The sequence below is a fragment of the Galeopterus variegatus genome, unplaced genomic scaffold, assembly GCF_000696425.1.
Source record: "Galeopterus variegatus unplaced genomic scaffold, G_variegatus-3.0.2 Scaffold2559, whole genome shotgun sequence".
Classification (NCBI taxonomy): domain Eukaryota; kingdom Metazoa; phylum Chordata; class Mammalia; order Dermoptera; family Cynocephalidae; genus Galeopterus; species Galeopterus variegatus.
The window spans coordinates 303614-309252 of NW_007728670.1; positions in this window are offsets into that span (position 1 = coordinate 303614).

The following is a 5639-nucleotide window of genomic DNA, read 5'->3' on the forward strand; positions in this document are numbered from 1 at the left end:
AATGTGGGAAGAGAACCCCAATTCGTGGTTAATTTCCCAAATGGAAGGAGTGCCTCTATCTTGAGGGTTCCAGGAGATTAACCCCATTTTGGGGTTTCTCACTGCTCAGAAGAGATAGGCTTTGAGTAATCTTTGGTGGCTCTGTCACCCAGAGGAAATGGGGTGACAAATCCATGGGAGGCAAAGCAACACACAGAAATGAAGGCCTAAGAGAAAATACAAGGAAGTGCAAAGAAACTGCTTCAGAACATAAAGCCAGTCAGTATAAAATGGGACCATTCATTGAGTTCAGAAAGAAGTTAAGCAGAACAAAAAAATCTTTAGCACATTACAAACTAAAATTTCAAATCAAAAATAAATCTGACAATTTAATTTACTTTTTTTCCCTACACCACAGACTAGTTATACAAATCTTTTCATTCTATTAGTCAAAATTTTGGAAAAAGAGACAAACATTAAATGATTTTTTTAATGTGTTCAACTGGATTCCATAGAGAGAGAGACTGGAAGTCTGACAGGTAAGAAAGGCTTACCATTTTGCTGGCTTTTAAAGCTCTGATTTCCCTTGGCTTTGCTTCCAGAAGAGCAAGGGGGCTTTTGCATCCTGTCATAGTGCCATAACTACAGGGGCCATGGAAGAAATACCCTTTAACTCCCCATGTCCTGAATGCCCCTGAGGCTTGAGCAGGCCTGGCAGGGATGGAGCAGAGTTCGGGTATCCCCTGGATGCACAGTGGCAGGCCAGGAAAGGGCTGGTCAGATGCTGGGCTGCCACCTGGGGGCATGTGGTGACCTACTGACATGCAGTGGGATGGGTCCATCCCCACCACCCCGGCAAACCCCAGACCATGTGTGGCATGAAGGAAATCCCAAAGGGACCATGGCCCATCACGAGAATGGTGTGTGAGCGCATGGCTCTTCTCTCTTGTGGGTGGCAATGTTGGTGGCCACCNATGTAAAGATACTGGGAAATTGCTGTAAGAAGAGAATGCTTGCTAAGATCAAGCTTTTGTTTGTGGATCAACTTAACTTCTTGAAAATGGCATTATGGAATGTCACCTTGCTTTTCTTACTGAATATTACCAGCTTCTATTGTTAAACTTGTTAAACTATACTTAGCAAAAACCCCACCTATGTTCTCTTCCTGTAACTTCCTGGTCTGGAGAATAAATGTGGGAAGAGAACCCCATCAGTAGAAACACAGAGGAAAGTTTTAAAAAGTGGATGCCAAGATGAAATAAATCATAGAACTCCAATGCAGGATTTTACACGGAAATACATAGAGGAGTCTAGAAGAAAATTTACAAGTTTGTTCAAAATAACCAGTGGAATGCCAGAAAATTATATTCAAGACCATCTAGTTAGACAGGTTGCTTTGAATCTAGCTTTTGTTCCTTAACTGGGTTATTGAGTTAATGGCCCAGCCAACGAACAAAGAGTCAAAGCTATTCAACCGTTGGGGTTTCAAGAGGAAGGCAGCAGACCCAAAAGGAGGTCGATTGGCACACCATGGCTGCATTTCTCATGAGACCTCAGAGATTTTGGCAAAAACACTAGCAAGAGAAGCACAAGGTTCAAGAAAAAAGAGTTTCAGTTGGCTAAATAGTCTATTTGGGAAGAAGCAAAAATCCACAGAGAAATAGAGGCCTAAAAGAAAATGTACTCAGACAAAACTGAAGAATTGCAAAGAAACTGTCTCAGGACATAGAGCCATTCGATAGGATGGCCACAAGTGGGCCCATTCAATGAGCTCAGAAAGAATTTTTAACAAAGAGAACCAAAATTCCTACCATATTACAAACCAAAATTCCAAATCAAAAGCAAATCTGACAAACATTTTAAAATAATTTTTACGAACATTTTTCTTTTGATGTAAAGGGATTTTGTGGTGGGTCAAAAGCATTTTAACTTTGTTTTAAATCCTTTTTTTTCCCCCCTCAAACAACGGGCTTACAGGCCTGTGTTCTACCCTAGGGTACCCTTCTTTATGACAAAATAACACAGAAAGACAAAGGCAAAGGAAAAATAAAGACTATTTCTGGGAGAAAGAGGATCAGGCAACATGAATATTCATACCATATGTACACCAAATATGAATATTCATACCAAGTGTTATACCACAGACTAGCCATACAAATTCTTTTCATTCTACTAATCAAAATTTTGGAAAAAGAGACAAACACTAAATGATTTTTTTTCTTCTGGTCAACAGTATTCCATACAGAGAGAGAGCAAAGGTGTCTGACAGGTAAGAAAGACTCACCATTTTCTCAGCTTTCAAGCTCTGGTCTCCCTCAGCTATGGCTTCTGGAAAAGTGGGGAGGTTTGGTATTCTGCTCACAGGGCCATAACTGTAGGGGCCAAGAGAAGACATCCCCTTCAACCCCCTGAAGGTTCTCTGAAAAATCTTCTAATAGGGCCCTCTTTAAGACAGAAGGGCAGGTGAAGATTGGAATACATCTATGTCCTGCCTCAGGGAAGAGGAATTCTAATTTCTGTGGCTTTCCTTAGGGTAGGATGAGGCTGAGAGACAGGAGGGCAGGAGAAGTTCAGAGGAAAACTTTACTTTTGAGCTCTTCACTTTGGGGTGTCACTTTCTGGGCCTCACACAATGTTGCAAAGACATACCAACTTCTTTTACTTTAGTTCATCAAGTTTAAAGTCCTTCCAGTTACCTAAAATACACCCAAGGGGGATTCTTTTGGGCATTTAATCCATCTTATCCCTGACAACATGTAGAGCTACACAACTATACCAGTTGTAGCAGTATGGCTAATGTTGGAATCCTGCTGAGTGGGCCATTTGTCAAGCTAAGGCTAGGTCTGGAGCTCACAGACCCCTCAAGCCCATTCTCTAGACTGGGTCACAAACCCGTCACACACCAGGATGGGTCCCCAGACCCCTCACACACAGGACTATGAGCCAGGTAACCAGCAAACAGGTCCTTGGGAACCGTAGGTTTAGAAATCATGGCAGCGTGGACCGATGTCCACCCAAGGCAGTTGCCAGCCAAAGCCACAGCACCGTGCATGTGCACCAACTCCACTCCCCCACCACCACCACAATATATTTACTGAACCACCCCCAACTGGCCCTGAGGTGAGGGGAGCCTGATTAAATTATTCTATTTTCCCTACAATCCACCCCTTCAGGGTCCCTCGCTGTACAATCTACGTGTTCAGAATCTTCTGAGATGTTCCCTTAGCGAGGATAAATGACCCTTACATTTATATATTACTCATTCCATCCCAGTCCCAAAAGTCTTTAGCTTGTTGCAGCACCAACTCAAAAGTCCAAAGTNAAAAAAAAAACAGGCTCCAAACAAATCCAGAACCCAAACAGAGCAAACGTTAAGGACACTGGGGTACCTGGACCCCTAAAGCATTGGGCAGCCTTGCTCCTACAGCTCTGCCAGGTGCAGCCCATTGAGTTGCTCTGGTGCCTGCAACTTTTCCAAGCTGGCACTGCACACTGCCAGCAGCCCCGTAGTTCTGGGCTCCTGGTGGCAGCCCCACCATCCTGGCTCCACTAGACATTTCCTCAGTGGAGGTTCTCTGTGGAGGCTCCAACCCCACTTTTCTGCTCCACATTGCTCCATAGATGACCTCCGCAGAAGCTCCACCCCTACAGCAGGTCTCTGCCTGAGTCCCCCGGCCTTTCACACATCTTCTGAAATCTAGGTGGAGACTGCCACACCTCCACTGCTCTCACATACTGCTGGCCTGCAAACTTAACACAAAATGGACGCCACCAATGTTTTTGGCTTTTTTTCTTCGGAGGTGCTGAGGCAGGATTGCTCCAGCCAGAGTGGCTGGGATGCAGGGAGCAGTTTGCTGAGGGCAGCTGCTCCCCAGGTCTGTCCTCTGGGATGATTCAGTCCTCCTAGGATGAGAGGGGTGCTCTGCTCTCCCAAACTTCTCAAACACCCTCAGGGCCTGTGATGGGTGGGGCACCCTTCCAGACTTCTCAAATGCCTTTAGGGCATTTTCTCCATTGTCCTGGTTCTTAGCATCTCATTGCCTCACCACCAAGATGATATCTTTAGCAAACAGTTTTTCTGCTTCACCCTTGTGTTCTACGGCTTTTGAATTACCTCAATCAGCTCAGCTTATACCAGCTATTCACTCAGTCTCAAGCAGTTTTGCAGCACTCACCCACACAGTTCAAACAGCTGAATTCACCCAGTCCATCAAGGAGTGGCTGCCCTACCCCTGTGCACATCTGCAGCTCTCCTGTAGCTGCTGCCACTGAGACAAGTGCATAGTAACGGAGACTAACTTTTCCACCTTTTTACCAGGTGAAAACATACTTGAAATTCTGCAGGGGCACCCATCCTCTGGTCATCTGCCAATCTGCATGTGGCACTTTTTTCTTGGGTTTGTACAGCACCCGTCTGGCCATCTGGTCTAGGCGGCACCCTCTGAGCCTTTTGCCTTCAGACAAACGCAACATGCATTTACGATATCGTCTGTAAAGCACGTTATGCCATCCACCCCTAGGTCTCATAGATGCAGCAGACAGGGGCTCTCCCTGTTTCTGCTGCTTTACTGTCTCAATTTCTCATGCACAACAGGTCGTGCCTGGAGACGCACGGTTTCCCCCAACTTACCACTGGATTGATCATCTTCCCTGGTGTGAGAGGCAGAAGTGGACAGTCGCTGCATGTCATCCTCCAGGACATTTATCTGTGCTTCCAACAACTCTGCTTTCTGCCACAAATCTCAATCAGTTTGCAGCATAATTAACAGTAGCCAGGCTCCAGTCAGCAATCAGATCTCAGTCAACAGGAAGGTGACCATAGGGCAGAGCATATTCAAAAGTAGCCACATTTCCTCCTTTTTCCAAGGGCTTTCAGCTTCTGTACCTGCTCAGAATCTTGTCACACTATGCCAATTGTGGTGTTACGGCTAATGTCAGAATCCTGCTGACTACGCCAATTGTTGAGCTACATGACTACGCCAGTTGTAGAGCTATGGCTAATGCTGGAATCCTGCCGAGTGGGCCATTTGTTGAGCTAGGGCTGGGTCTGGAGCTCACAGACCCCTCAAGCCCATTCTCCAGACTGGGTCACAAACCCTTCACATGCCAGGCTGCGTCCCCAGACCCCACAAACACAGGTCTATGAGCTAGGTAACTGGCAAACCAGTCCTTGGAAGCTGTAGGTTTGGAAAGCATGGCCACGTGGAGTGGTGTCCACCTGAGGCAGTCACCAGCCAAAGCTGTGGCACCACACATGCACACCAACTCTAACCCCCCATACACACAATTTGTTTACTGAACCAACCCCAACTGGCCCTGAGGTGAAGGGAGCCTGATTAAATTATTCTATTTTCCCTACATAACATATTTGGTGTCTTAGAATTGGGAGACCAGGGGTGGGACAGAGTCCAGTGACTGGGCATTAGTATAGTTATAAGACCAAGCTGTAGTTGTCCAGCAGTCACTTCAAAGAGAAAGAAAAGGGAAAAAGAAAGGGAAAGTAAAAGAGAATAAAGTGTTGTTTTGTCAGAATTTAGGCTGGGGGCTCCAGGAGAGACTTACCAGCAGCAGAGACATGGGAGCAAATTAGTCCCAGTGACTACTTGCCTCTTGCAGCTAGAATCTCCTCTGGTTCCTGAGGCTTTCCAATTTTCACTGGT